This window comes from Mesocricetus auratus, unplaced genomic scaffold (assembly GCF_017639785.1).
Source record: "Mesocricetus auratus isolate SY011 unplaced genomic scaffold, BCM_Maur_2.0 scaffold_2739_pilon_obj, whole genome shotgun sequence".
Lineage (NCBI taxonomy): Eukaryota > Metazoa > Chordata > Mammalia > Rodentia > Cricetidae > Mesocricetus > Mesocricetus auratus.
Window position 1 is genome coordinate 128,960 of NW_024434430.1, and position 14,565 is coordinate 143,524.

At 39.2% G+C, this 14,565-nt stretch overlaps 3 pseudogenes; all 3 read right to left on the minus strand.

Moving 5' to 3' along the window:
• Positions 1–389: 389 nt before the first annotated feature.
• On the minus strand, positions 390–1,721 carry LOC121138604 (annotated as a pseudogene).
• Positions 1,722–2,850: 1,129 nt separating this feature from the next.
• On the minus strand, positions 2,851–4,177 carry LOC121138605 (annotated as a pseudogene).
• Positions 4,178–5,877: 1,700 nt separating this feature from the next.
• Positions 5,878–6,636, minus strand: LOC121138606 (annotated as a pseudogene).
• Positions 6,637–14,565: the final 7,929 nt, after the last annotated feature.

A 14,565-nucleotide genomic window follows, 5' to 3' on the forward strand; every position in this document is an offset into this window, starting at 1 on the left:
GTTAGTTTTCATGAAGTTAAGTCCGTAGTTTCTCACAAAGTGTTATATAGTTAGATTTCATGAAGTTAAGCACATAGTTTCATACACAGTGTTGTATCGTTAGTTTTGAAGAAGTTAAGTATGTAGTTTCACAAACAGTGTTGTATCGTTAGTTCTGAAGAACTTAAGCATGTAGTTTCTGTTAACAGTTTTATTTTTTATATGGTTATATGGTAAGTTCTCATGAAGTTAAGCACATAGTTTCACACACAGTGTTGTATCGTTAGTTTCCATGAAGTTAAGTACATATTTTCTCATATAGTGTTACATAGTTAGATTTCATGAAGTTAAGCACATAGTTTCACACACAGTGTTGTATCGTTAGTTTTGAAGAAGTTAAGCACATAGTTTCTGTTAACAGTTTTATTTTTTATGTTAAATACCATGGGACAGGATTATAAGGATGAAAAACTCAGTCAACAAACTGCCTCACAAGGGATAAGAAAAATTCTGCCATGATATTAGCAAAGGTAAGGAGAGAATTTACACAGTAAGAGGCACCAGATCCCCACAGAAAACCTCTTGGCATTTCCTGAATGAGTGAGATTAGCAATCTAAATAAATCATATTTCAAGAGGTAACAGCAACAGATAAAATTTAAAGGGATTATTAAAATAACATTTACAAGGCTGACAATTCTTGAACTCTTATTAAAACCACAAAGAAAGAACAATTCTTTATTTATGAATTTCATAAAGGACTGAATGTGCAACTGGCATCTGCTAGTGATGATCTGACAATGTACAATGTGTCCAGTAGCCGAACAGTTTGTCTTATTGTGTTTTCTAACCGTAAGAGAGCATTAAAGGCAAAGCCTACATGACGCTGTACACACAAAAAAATGGCAACCGCGGGCCATACTACCAATGAAATGGTAGGCAAACAAATCTTTTTCTGGTCGAGAGAAAAAAAAGAAATAACACTCTGCATGCTTCACTCTACAAGTCGAATTTCCCTAGAAAGAATCCAATGAAAATGGCTGTGATTACAACCAGAAGAGAAGGAAGAGGGCTGGTGACGCTATCTCTGAAGGACACAGCTGCGGTGGACCCCGGTTTATCCGAGTGTGCTACCTTTCTAAGTCTCAAGCCTTCATCCCTGAGGTGCCGGTTCTCCTCTGACAGCTTCATCACCTCCCCTGAAGTCTCTTGCACTCCTCCATCAGCTTCCTGGTCTCCGTGTCGCTGAGGGAGGCTCTGTGCGGCTTTGGCAGGGGTCCGTCTTGTTTGGTTGCGTTCAGGGGAACAGCTTTGCTGGGCTCTGTATCGTTCAGTTTATCATTTTCATTCGGCAGTTCAAATACACATCTCAGTTTAGAATCCATTAATTCATCAGCTTTTGCCTCTTTCCACACAGCTTCCATATCTGAAATATTTGGTGGAGCAAAAATCGTCTGTACCATGAACTCATGTTTACTCTTTTCATTTAGATCATAATCGAACGGCTGCAGCATTACTGAAACAGTCACAATTGACCCTGGGGTCAATGAATCCACTGTTGGGCCGCACACAGGACCGACGAGGTGCTGTGGTCTTCACCTTAAAACACACTTTTCTATCCGATGGATTTCACAATTTAAGGTTTGTAGTGACTACATCTGTGAAGGGGCCTTTGAATTTGAGGTCGGAGGCTGGGTCGATGACCAGGATCTGCTCGTGCTTCGCCATGGCCCCAAGGCGGATGCCATCAGAGACAGCACAGAGCAGGGGCGCGCCCGCGGCGGCGGCAGTTCGGGGCGGCGGGGACTGGGGGGGGTGGGGGCAGGGTGGCAGCGAGGCCTGAGCAGAGGAGCTCTAGTAGGACAGGGCCCAGGCTCACGACTGCCGCCCAGGCTGCGTGCCTGCTGCTGGGCAGCGGGTGACGAGGGCAGCAGGTCGGGTGTCCGCAGCTCCGGGTGTCACAACTGACTCAACCCCACACCAGCCGCCGCGGCCTCGCGCACTGAGATCCTCGGCGCCCCACGTGACGGGCCCAACAAGCCCACGTGCTCACCGCCTCGGCCCAGAGACACTCGTGCCGGCCCCGCCCTCCGGGCCGACCCTGGCTGCAGGAGGGGCTCCTGCGCCTGCGCAGGCACCGCCTCAGCTGCTGCCTTAGCTCCCAGCTCTGTGCGGCTGTCAGTCTCTGTGGTGTGAGCTGGGGCGAGGCAGAGCAGAGCTCCAGGCCAGAGGCGTCTTTCGTTCTCGGTCCCCAGGGGCTGCAAGTGCCTAGGGGGAGCGACCACGACGGATGGGGCCCGCACAGCATTCCAAGTGGAACTCCGAACTGGAGGCCATCGAGCGCCTGGGGGGCTAAGCACATAGTTTCTAACACAGTGTTATATGGTAAGTTCTCATGAAGTTAAGCACGTAGTTTCAAACACAATGTTGTATCGTTACTTTTGAAGAAGTTAAGCACTTAGTTTCACATACTGTGTTGTGTTGTTAGTTTTCATGAAGTTAAGTCCGTAGTTTCTCACAAAGTGTTATATAGTTAGATTTCATGAAGTTAAGCACATAGTTTCATACACAGTGTTGTATCGTTAGTTTTGAAGAAGTTAAGTATGTAGTTTCACAAACAGTGTTGTATCGTTAGTTCTGAAGAACTTAAGCATGTAGTTTCTGTTAACAGTTTTATTTTTTATATGGTTATATGGTAAGTTCTCATGAAGTTAAGCACATAGTTTCACACACAGTGTTGTATCGTTAGTTTCCATGAAGTTAAGTACATATTTTCTCATATAGTGTTACATAGTTAGATTTCATGAAGTTAAGCACATAGTTTCACACACAGTGTTGTATCGTTAGTTTTGAAGAAGTTAAGCACATAGTTTCTGTTAACAGTTTTATTTTTTATGTTAAATACCATGGGACAGGATTATAAGGATGAAAAACTCAGTCAACAAACTGCCTCACAAGGGATAAGAAAAATTCTGCCATGATATTAGCAAAGGTAAGGAGAGAATTTACACAGTAAGAGGCACCAGATCCCCACAGAAAACCTCTTGGCATTTCCTGAATGAGTGAGATTAGCAATCTAAATAAATCATATTTCAAGAGGTAACAGCAACAGATAAAATTTAAAGGGATTATTAAAATAACATTTACAAGGCTGACAATTCTTGAACTCTTATTAAAACCACAAAGAAAGAACAATTCTTTATTTATGAATTTCATAAAGGACTGAATGTGCAACTGGCATCTGCTAGTGATGATCTGACAATGTACAATGTGTCCAGTAGCCGAACAGTTTGTCTTATTGTGTTTTCTAACCGTAAGAGAGCATTAAAGGCAAAGCCTACATGACGCTGTACACACAAAAAAATGGCAACCGCGGGCCATACTACCAATGAAATGGTAGGCAAACAAATCTTTTTCTGGTCGAGAGAAAAAAGAAATAACACTCTGCATGCTTCACTCTACAAGTCGAATTTCCCTAGAAAGAATCCAATGAAAATGGCTGTGATTACAACCAGAAGAGAAGGAAGAGGGCTGGTGACGCTATCTCTGAAGGACACAGCTGCGGTGGACCCCGGTTTATCCGAGTGTGCTACCTTTCTAAGTCTCAAGCCTTCATCCCTGAGGTGCCGGTTCTCCTCTGACAGCTTCATCACCTCCCCTGAAGTCTCTTGCACTCCTCCATCAGCTTCCTGGTCTCCGTGTCGCTGAGGGAGGCTCTGTGCGGCTTTGGCAGGGGTCCGTCTTGTTTGGTTGCGTTCAGGGGAACAGCTTTGCTGGGCTCTGTATCGTTCAGTTTATCATTTTCATTCGGCAGTTCAAATACACATCTCAGTTTAGAATCCATTAATTCATCAGCTTTTGCCTCTTTCCACACAGCTTCCATATCTGAAATATTTGGTGGAGCAAAAATCGTCTGTACCATGAACTCATGTTTACTCTTTTCATTTAGATCATAATCGAACGGCTGCAGCATTACTGAAACAGTCACAATTGACCCTGGGGTCAATGAATCCACTGTTGGGCCGCACACAGGACCGACGAGGTGCTGTGGTCTTCACCTTAAAACACACTTTTCTATCCGATGGATTTCACAATTTAAGGTTTGTAGTGACTACATCTGTGAAGGGGCCTTTGAATTTGAGGTCGGAGGCTGGGTCGATGACCAGGATCTGCTCGTGCTTCGCCATGGCCCCAAGGCGGATGCCATCAGAGACAGCACAGAGCAGGGGCGCGCCGCGGCGGCGGCAGTTCGGGGCGGCGGGGACTGGGGGGTGGGGGCAGGGTGGCAGCGAGGCCTGAGCAGAGGAGCTCTAGTAGGACAGGGCCCAGGCTCACGACTGCCGCCCAGGCTGCGTGCCTGCTGCTGGGCAGCGGGTGACGAGGGCAGCAGGTCGGGTGTCCGCAGCTCCGGGTGTCACAACTGACTCAACCCCACACCAGCCGCCGCGGCCTCGCGCACTGAGATCCTCGGCGCCCCACGTGACGGGCCCAACAAGCCCACGTGCTCACCGCCTCGGCCCAGAGACACTCGTGCCGGCCCCGCCCTCCGGGCCGACCCTGGCTGCAGGAGGGGCTCCTGCGCCTGCGCAGGCACCGCCTCAGCTGCTGCCTTAGCTCCCAGCTCTGTGCGGCTGTCAGTCTCTGTGGTGTGAGCTGGGGCGAGGCAGAGCAGAGCTCCAGGCCAGAGGCGTCTTTCGTTCTCGGTCCCCAGGGGCTGCAAGTGCCTAGGGGAGCGACCACGACGGATGGGGCCCGCACAGCATTCCAAGTGGAACTCCGAACTGGAGGCCATCGAGCGCCTGGGGGCTAAGCACATAGTTTCTAACACAGTGTTATATGGTAAGTTCTCATGAAGTTAAGCACGTAGTTTCAAACACAATGTTGTATCGTTACTTTTGAAGAAGTTAAGCACTTAGTTTCACATACTGTGTTGTGTTGTTAGTTTTCATGAAGTTAAGTCCGTAGTTTCTCACAAAGTGTTATATAGTTAGATTTCATGAAGTTAAGCACATAGTTTCATACACAGTGTTGTATCGTTAGTTTTGAAGAAGTTAAGTATGTAGTTTCACAAACAGTGTTGTATCGTTAGTTCTGAAGAACTTAAGCATGTAGTTTCTGTTAACAGTTTTATTTTTTATATGGTTATATGGTAAGTTCTCATGAAGTTAAGCACATAGTTTCACACACAGTGTTGTATCGTTAGTTTCCATGAAGTTAAGTACATATTTTCTCATATAGTGTTACATAGTTAGATTTCATGAAGTTAAGCACATAGTTTCACACACAGTGTTGTATCGTTAGTTTTGAAGAAGTTAAGCACATAGTTTCTGTTAACAGTTTTATTTTTTATGTTAAATACCATGGGACAGGATTATAAGGATGAAAAACTCAGTCAACAAACTGCCTCACAAGGGATAAGAAAAATTCTGCCATGATATTAGCAAAGGTAAGGAGAGAATTTACACAGTAAGAGGCACCAGATCCCCACAGAAAACCTCTTGGCATTTCCTGAATGAGTGAGATTAGCAATCTAAATAAATCATATTTCAAGAGGTAACAGCAACAGATAAAATTTAAAGGGATTATTAAAATAACATTTACAAGGCTGACAATTCTTGAACTCTTATTAAAACCACAAAGAAAGAACAATTCTTTATTTATGAATTTCATAAAGGACTGAATGTGCAACTGGCATCTGCTAGTGATGATCTGACAATGTACAATGTGTCCAGTAGCCGAACAGTTTGTCTTATTGTGTTTTCTAACCGTAAGAGAGCATTAAAGGCAAAGCCTACATGACGCTGTACACACAAAAAAATGGCAACCGCGGGCCATACTACCAATGAAATGGTAGGCAAACAAATCTTTTTCTGGTCGAGAGAAAAAAAAGAAATAACACTCTGCATGCTTCACTCTACAAGTCGAATTTCCCTAGAAAGAATCCAATGAAAATGGCTGTGATTACAACCAGAAGAGAAGGAAGAGGGCTGGTGACGCTATCTCTGAAGGACACAGCTGCGGTGGACCCCGGTTTATCCGAGTGTGCTACCTTTCTAAGTCTCAAGCCTTCATCCCTGAGGTGCCGGTTCTCCTCTGACAGCTTCATCACCTCCCCTGAAGTCTCTTGCACTCCTCCATCAGCTTCCTGGTCTCCGTGTCGCTGAGGGAGGCTCTGTGCGGCTTTGGCAGGGGTCCGTCTTGTTTGGTTGCGTTCAGGGGAACAGCTTTGCTGGGCTCTGTATCGTTCAGTTTATCATTTTCATTCGGCAGTTCAAATACACATCTCAGTTTAGAATCCATTAATTCATCAGCTTTTGCCTCTTTCCACACAGCTTCCATATCTGAAATATTTGGTGGAGCAAAAATCGTCTGTACCATGAACTCATGTTTACTCTTTTCATTTAGATCATAATCGAACGGCTGCAGCATTACTGAAACAGTCACAATTGACCCTGGGGTCAATGAATCCACTGTTGGGCCGCACACAGGACCGACGAGGTGCTGTGGTCTTCACCTTAAAACACACTTTTCTATCCGATGGATTTCACAATTTAAGGTTTGTAGTGACTACATCTGTGAAGGGGCCTTTGAATTTGAGGTCGGAGGCTGGGTCGATGACCAGGATCTGCTCGTGCTTCGCCATGGCCCCAAGGCGGATGCCATCAGAGACAGCACAGAGCAGGGGCGCGCCCGCGGCGGCGGCAGTTCGGGGCGGCGGGGACTGGGGGGGGTGGGGGCAGGGTGGCAGCGAGGCCTGAGCAGAGGAGCTCTAGTAGGACAGGGCCCAGGCTCACGACTGCCGCCCAGGCTGCGTGCCTGCTGCTGGGCAGCGGGTGACGAGGGCAGCAGGTCGGGTGTCCGCAGCTCCGGGTGTCACAACTGACTCAACCCCACACCAGCCGCCGCGGCCTCGCGCACTGAGATCCTCGGCGCCCCACGTGACGGGCCCAACAAGCCCACGTGCTCACCGCCTCGGCCCAGAGACACTCGTGCCGGCCCCGCCCTCCGGGCCGACCCTGGCTGTGTTGTGTTGTTAGTTTCCATGAAGTTAAGTACGTAGATTCCCATATAGTGTTATATAGTTAGATTTCATGAAGGTAAGCATGTAGTTTCACACACAATATTGTATCATTAGTTTTGAAGAAGTTAAGCACTTAGTTTCACATACTCTGTTGTGTCGTTAGTTTTCATGAAATTAAGTACTTAGTTTCTCATATAGTGTTATATAGTTAGATTTCATGAAGGTAAGCATAGAGTTTCACACACAATCTTGTATCATTAGTTTTGAAGAAGTTAAGCGCTTAGTATCACATACTGTGATGTGTCGTTAGTTTTCATGAAGTTAAGTACGTGGATTCTCATATAGTGTTATATAGTTTGATTTCATGAAGGTAAGCATGAAGTTTCACACACAATGTTGTATCATTAGTTTTTAAGATGTTAAGCACTTAGTTTCATATACTGTGTTGTGTCGTTAGTTTTCATGAAGTTAAGTACTTAGTTTCTCATATAGTGTTATATAGTTAGATTTCATGAAGTTAAGCACATAGTGTCACACACATTGTTGTATCGTTAGTTTTGAAGAAGTTAAGAATGTAGTTTCTAACACAGTGTTATATGGTATGTTCTCATTAGGTTAAGCACGTAGCTTCAAACACAACGCTGTATTGTAAGTTTTGAAGAAGTTAAGCACTTAGTTTCACATACTGTGTTGTGTCGTTCGTTTTCATGAAGTTAAGTACGTAGTTTCTCATATAGTGTTATATAGTTAGATTTCATGAAGGTAAGCTCGTAGTTTCACACACAATGTTGTATCATTAGTTTTGAAGATGTTAAGCACTTAGTTTCACATACTGTGTTGTGTCGTCCTTTTTCATGAAGTTAAGTACGTAGTTTCTCATATAGTGTTATATAGTTAGATTTCATGAAGGTACGCATGTAGTTTCACACAATTGTTGTAACATTAGTTTTGAAGATGTTAAGCACTTAGGTTCACATACTGTGTTGTGTCGTTAGTTTCCATGAAGTTAAGTAAGTAGTTTCTCATATAGTGTTATATAGTGAGATTTCATGACGTTAAGTACATAGTTTCAAACACAGTGTTGTATCGTTAGTTTTCATGAAGTTAAGTACGTGGATTCTCATATAGTGTTATATAGTTAGATTTCACAAAGTTAAGCATGTACTTTCACACACAATGTTGTATCATTAGTTTTGAAGAAGTTAAGCACTTAGTTTCACATACTGTGTTGTGTCGTTCGTTTTCATGAAGTTAAGTACGTAGTTTCTCATATAGTGTTATATAGTTAGATTTCATGAAGGTAAGCTTGTAGTTTCACACACAATGTTGTATCATTAGTTTTGAAGATGTTAAGCACTTAGTTTCACATACTGTGTTGTGTCGTTCTTTTTCATGAAGTTAAGTACGTAGTTTCTCATATAGTGTTATATAGTTAGATTTCATGTAGGTAAGCATTTAGTTTCACACACAATGTTGTATCGTTAGTTTTGAAGAAGTTAAGCACTTAGATTCACATACTGTGTTGTGTCGTTCGTTTTCATGAAGTTAAGTACGTAGATTCTCATATAGTGTTATATAGTTAGATTTGAAGAAGTTAAGCACATTATGTCACACACAGTATTGTATCGTTAGTTTTGAAGAAGTTAAGAATGTAGTTTCTAACACAGTGTTATATGGTAAGTTCTCATTATGTTACGCACGTAGCTTCAAACACAATGCTGTATTGTTAGTTTTGAAGAAGTTAATCACTTAGTTTCACATACTGTGTTGTGTCGTTAGTTTCCATGAAGTTAAGTACGTAGTTTCTCATATAGTGTTATATAGTGAGCTTTCATGACGTTAAGCACATAGTTTCACACACAGTGTTGTATCGTTAGTTTCCTTGAAGTTAAGTACGTGGATTCTCATACAGTGTTATATAGATATATTTCATGAAGTTAAGCATGTAGTTTCACACACAATGTTGTATCATTAGGTTTGAAGATGTTAAGCACTTAGTTTCACATACTGTGTTTTTTCGTTAGTTTTCATGAAGTTAAGTACGTAGTTTCTCATATAGTGTTATATAATTAGATTTGATGACGGTAAGCATGTAGTTTCACACACAATGTTGTATCATTAGTTTTGAAGAAGTTAAGCACTTAGTTTCACATACTGTGTTGTGTCGTTAGTTTTCAAGAAGTACGTAATTTCTCATATAGTGTTATAATGTTAGATTTCATGAAGTTAAGCACATAGTGTAACACTCAGTGTTGTATCGTTAGTTTTGAAAAAGTTAAGAAAGTAGTTTCTAACACAGTGTCATATGGTCAGTTCTCATTAGGTTAAGCACGTAGCTTCAAACACAATGCTGTATTGTTAATTTTGAAGAAGTTAAGCACTTATTTTGACATAGTGTGTTGTGTCGTTAGTTTTCATGAAGTTAAGTACGTAGTTTCTCATATAGTGTTACATAGCGAGATTTCATGAAGGTAAGCATGTAGTTTCACACACAATCTTGTATCATTAGTTTTGAAGAAGTTAAGCACTTAGTTTCACATACTGTGTTTTTTCGTTAGTTTTCATGAAGTTAAGTACGTAGTATCTCATATAGTGTTATATTGTTAGATTTTATGAAGGTAAGCATGTAGTTTCACACACAATGTTGTATCATTAGTTTTGAAGAAGTTAAGCACTTAGTTTCACACACTGTGTTGTTTCGTTACTTTTCATGAAGTTAAGTACGTAGTTTCTCATGTAGTGTTATATAGTTAGATTTCATGAAGGTAAGCACATAGTGTCACACACAGTGTTGTATCGTTAGTTTTGAAGAAGTTAAGAATGTAGTTTCTAACACAGTGTTATATGGTAGGTTCTCATTATGTTAAGCACGTAGCTTCAAACACAATGCTGTAATGTAAGTTTTGAAGAAGTTAAGCACTTAGTTTCACATACTGTGTTGTGTCGTTAGTTTTCATGAAGTTAAGTACGTAGTTTCTCATATAGTGTTATATAGTTAGATTAATTGAAGGTAAGCATGTAGTTTTACACACAATGTTGTTTCATTATTTTGAAGATGTTAAGCAATTAGTTTCACATACTGTGTTGTGTCGTTAGTTTTCATGAAGTTAAGTATGTAGTTTCTCATATAGTGTTATATATTTAGATTTCATGAAGGTAAGCACATAGTTTCACACACAGTGTTGTATCGTTAGTTTTGAAGAAGTTAAGAATGTAGTTTCTAACACAGTGTTATATGGTAAGTTCTCATTATGTTAAGCACGGAGCTTCAAACACAATGCTGTATTGTTACTTTTGAAGATGTTAAGCACTTAGTTTCACATACTGTGTTGTGTCATTAGTTTTCATGAAGTTAAGTATGTAGTATCACATATAGTGTTATATAGTTAGATTTCTTTAATGTAAGCATGTAGTTTCACACCCAATGTTGTATCATTAGTTTTGAAGAAGTTAAGCACTTAGTTTCACATACTGTGTTGTGTCCTTAGCTTCCATGAAGTTAAGTACACAGTTTCGCATATAGTGTTATATAGTGAGATTTCATGAAGGTAAGCACATAGTGTCACACACAGTGTTGTATCATTAGTTTTGAAGAAGTTAAGAAAGTAGTTTCTAACACAGTGTTATATGGTAGGTTCTCATTATGTTAAGCACGTAGCTTCAAACACAATGCTGTATTGTTATTTTGGAGAAGTTAAGCAATTAGTTTCACATACTGTGTTGTGTCGTTAGTTTCCATGAAGTTAAGTACATAGTTTCTCATATAGTGTTATATAGTGAGATTTCATGACGTTAAGCACATAGTTTCACACAGAGTGTTGTATGGTTAGTTTTCATGAAGTTAAGTACGTGTATTCTCATAGAGTTTTATATAGTTAGATTTCATGAAGGTAAGCATGTAGTTTCACACACAATGTTGTGTCATTCGTTTTGAAGAAGTTAAGCACTTAGTTTCACATACTGTCTTGTGTCGTTCGTTTTCATGAAGTTAAGTACCTAGTTTCTCATATAGTGTTATATAGTTAGATTTCATGAAGTTAAGCACATAGTGTCACACACAGTGTTGTGTCGTTAGTTTTGAAGAAGTTAAGTATGTAGTTTCTAACACAGTGTTATATGGTAAGTTCTCATTATGTTAAGCACGTAGCTTCAAACACAATGCTGTTTTGTTAGTTTTGAAGAAGTTAAGCACTTCGTTGCACATACTGTGTTGTGTTTATTAGTTTTCATGAAGTTAAGTACGTAGTTTCCCATATAGTGTTATATAGTTAGATTTCATGAAGGTAAGCATGCAGTTTCACACACAATGTTGTATCATTACTTTTGAAGAAGTTAAGCACTTAGTTTCACATACTGTGTTTACCGTTGGTTTTCATGAAGTTAAGTACGTAGTTTTTCATATAGTGTTATACAGTTAGATTTCATGAAGTTAAGTACATAGTGTCACACTCAGTGTTGTATCGTTAGTTTTGAAGAAGTTAAGAATATAGTTTCTAACACACTGTTATGTGGTAAGTTCTCATTAGGTTAAGCACGTAGCTTCAAACACAATGCTGTATTGTTAATTTTGAAGAAGTTAAGCACTTAGTTTCACATACTGTGTTGTGTCGTTGCTTTTCATGAAGTAACTAGTTTCTCATATAGTGTTATATAGTTAGATTTCATGAAGTTAAGCATGTAGTTTCACACACAATGTTGTATATTAGTTTTGAAGATGTTAAGCACTTAGTTTCACATACTGTGTTGTGTCGTTAGTTTTCATGAAGTACCTAGTTTCTCATATAGTGTTACATAATTAGATTACATGAAGGTAAGCATGTAGTTTCACACACAATGTTGTATCATTACTTTTGAAGAAGTTAAGCACTTAGATTCACATACTGTGTTGTGTCGTTCGTTTTCATGAAGTTAAGTACGTAGTTCCTCATATAGTGTTATATAGTTAGATATCATGAAGGTAAGCTTGTAGTTTCACACAAAATGTTGTATCATTAGTTTTGAAGAAGTTAAGCACTCAGTTTCACATACTGTGTTGTGTCGTTAGTTTTCATGAAGTTAAGTACGTAGTTTCTCATGTAGTGTTATATAGTTAGATTAATTGAAGGTAAGCATGTAGTTTCACACACAATGTTGTTTCATTATTTTGAAGATGTTAAGCAATTAGTTTCACATACTGTGTTGTGTCCTTAGTTTTAATGAAGTTAAGTACGTAGTTTCTCATATAGTGTTATATAGTTAGATTTCATGAAGGTAAGCACATAGTGTCACACACAGTGTTGTATCGTTAGTTTTGAAGAAGTTAAGAATGTAGTTTCTAACACAGTGTTATATGGTAAGTTCTCATTATGTTAAGCACGTAGCTTCAAACACAATGCTGTATTGTTAGTTTTGAAGATGTTAAGCACTTAGTTTCACATACTGTGTTGTGTCGTTAGTTTTCATGAAGTTAAGTACATAGTATCTCATATAGTGTTATATAGTTAGATTTCTTGAATGTAAGCATGTAGTTTCACACCCAATGTTGTATCATTAGTTTTGAAGAAGTTAAGCACTTAGTTTCACATACTGTGTTGTGTCGTTAGTTTTCATGAAGTTAAGAACGTAGTTTCTCATATAGCGTTATATAGTGAGATTTCATGACGTTAAGCACATAGTTTCACACAGAGTGTTGTATGGTTAGTTTTCATGAAGTTAAGTACGTGGATTCTCATATAGTGTTATATAGTTAGATTTCATGAAGTTAAGCATGTAGTTTCACACACAATGTTGTATCATTCGTTTTGAAGAAGTGAAGCACTTAGTTTCACATATTGTGTTGTGTCGTTAGTTTTCATGAAGTAACTAGTTTCTCATATAGTGTTATATAGTTAGATTTCATGAAGGTAAGCATGTAGTTTCACACACAATGTTGTATCATTAGTTTTGAAGAAGTTAAGCACTTAGTTTCACATACTGTGTTGTGTAGTTCGTTTTCATGAAGTTAAGTCCATAGATTCTCTTATAGTGTTATATAGTTAGATTTCATGAAGGTAAGCACATAGTGTCACACACAGTGTTGTATCGGTAGTTTTGAAGAAGTTAAGAATGTATTTTCTAACACAGTTCATATGGTAAGTTCTCATTATATTAAGCATGTAGCTTCGAACACAATGCTGTATTGTCAGTTTTGAAGAAGTTAGCACTTAGTTTCACATACTGTGTTGTGTCGTTAGCTTCCATGAAGTTAAGTACGCAGTTTCGCATATAGTTTTATATAGTGAGATTTCATGACGTTAAGAACATAGTTTCACACACAGTGTTGTATCGTTAGTTTTCAAGAAGTTAAGTACGTGGATTCTCATATAGTGTTATATAGTTTGATTTCATGAAGTTAAGCATGTACTTTCACACACACTGTTGTATCATTAGTTTTGAAGAAGTTAAGCACTTAGATTCACATACTGTGTTGTGTCGTTCGTTTTCATGAAGTTAAGTATGTAGTTTCTCATATAGTGTTATATAGTTAGATTTCATGAAGGTAAGCTTGTAGTTTCACACAAAATGTTGTATCATTAGTTTTGAAGATGTTAAGAACTTCGTTTCACTTACAGTGTTGTGTCGTTAGTTTTCATGAAGTTAAGTACATAGTTTCTCTTATAGTGTTATATAGTTAGATTTCATGAAGGGAAGCACATAGTGTCACACACAGTGTTGTATCATTAGTTTTGAAGAAGTTAAGAAAGTAGTTTCTAACACAGTGTTATATGGTAAGTTCTCATTATGTTAAGCACGTAGCTTCAAACACAATGCTGTATTGTTATTTTGGAGAAGTTAAGCAATTAGTTTCACATACTGTGTTGTGTCGTTAGTTTCCATGAAGTTAAGTACGTAGTTTCTCATATAGTGTTATATAGTGAGATTTTATGACGTTAAGCACATAGTTTCACACAGAGTGTTGTATGGTTAGTTTCCATGAAGTTAAGTACGTGGATTCTCATATAATGTTATATAGTTAGATTTCATGAAGTTAAGTATGTAGTTTCACACCAATGTTGTATCATTCGTTATGAAGAAGTTAAGCACTTAGTTTCACATACTGTGTTTTGCCGTTAGTTTTCATGAAGTTAAGTACGTAGATTCTCATATAGTGTTATATAGTTAGATTTGATGAAGTTAAGCACATAGTGTCACACACAGTGTTGTATCGTTTGTTTTGAAGAAGTTAAGAATGTACTTTCTAACACAGTGTTATATGGTAAGTTCTCATTATGTTAAGCAGGTAGCTTCAACCACAATGCTGTATTGATTGTTTTGAAGATGTTAAGCACTTATTTTCACATACTGTGTTGTGTCATTAGTTTCCATGAAGTTAAGTACGTATTTTCTCATATAGTGTTATATAGTTAGATTTCATGAAGGTAAGCACATAGTGTCACACACAGTGTTGTATCGTTAGTTTTGAAGAAGTTAAGAATGTAGTTTCTAACGCAGTGTTATAGGGTAAGTTCTCATTATGTTAAGCACGTAGCTTCAAACACAATGATGTATTGTTAGGTTTGAAGAAGTTAAGCACATAGATTCACATAG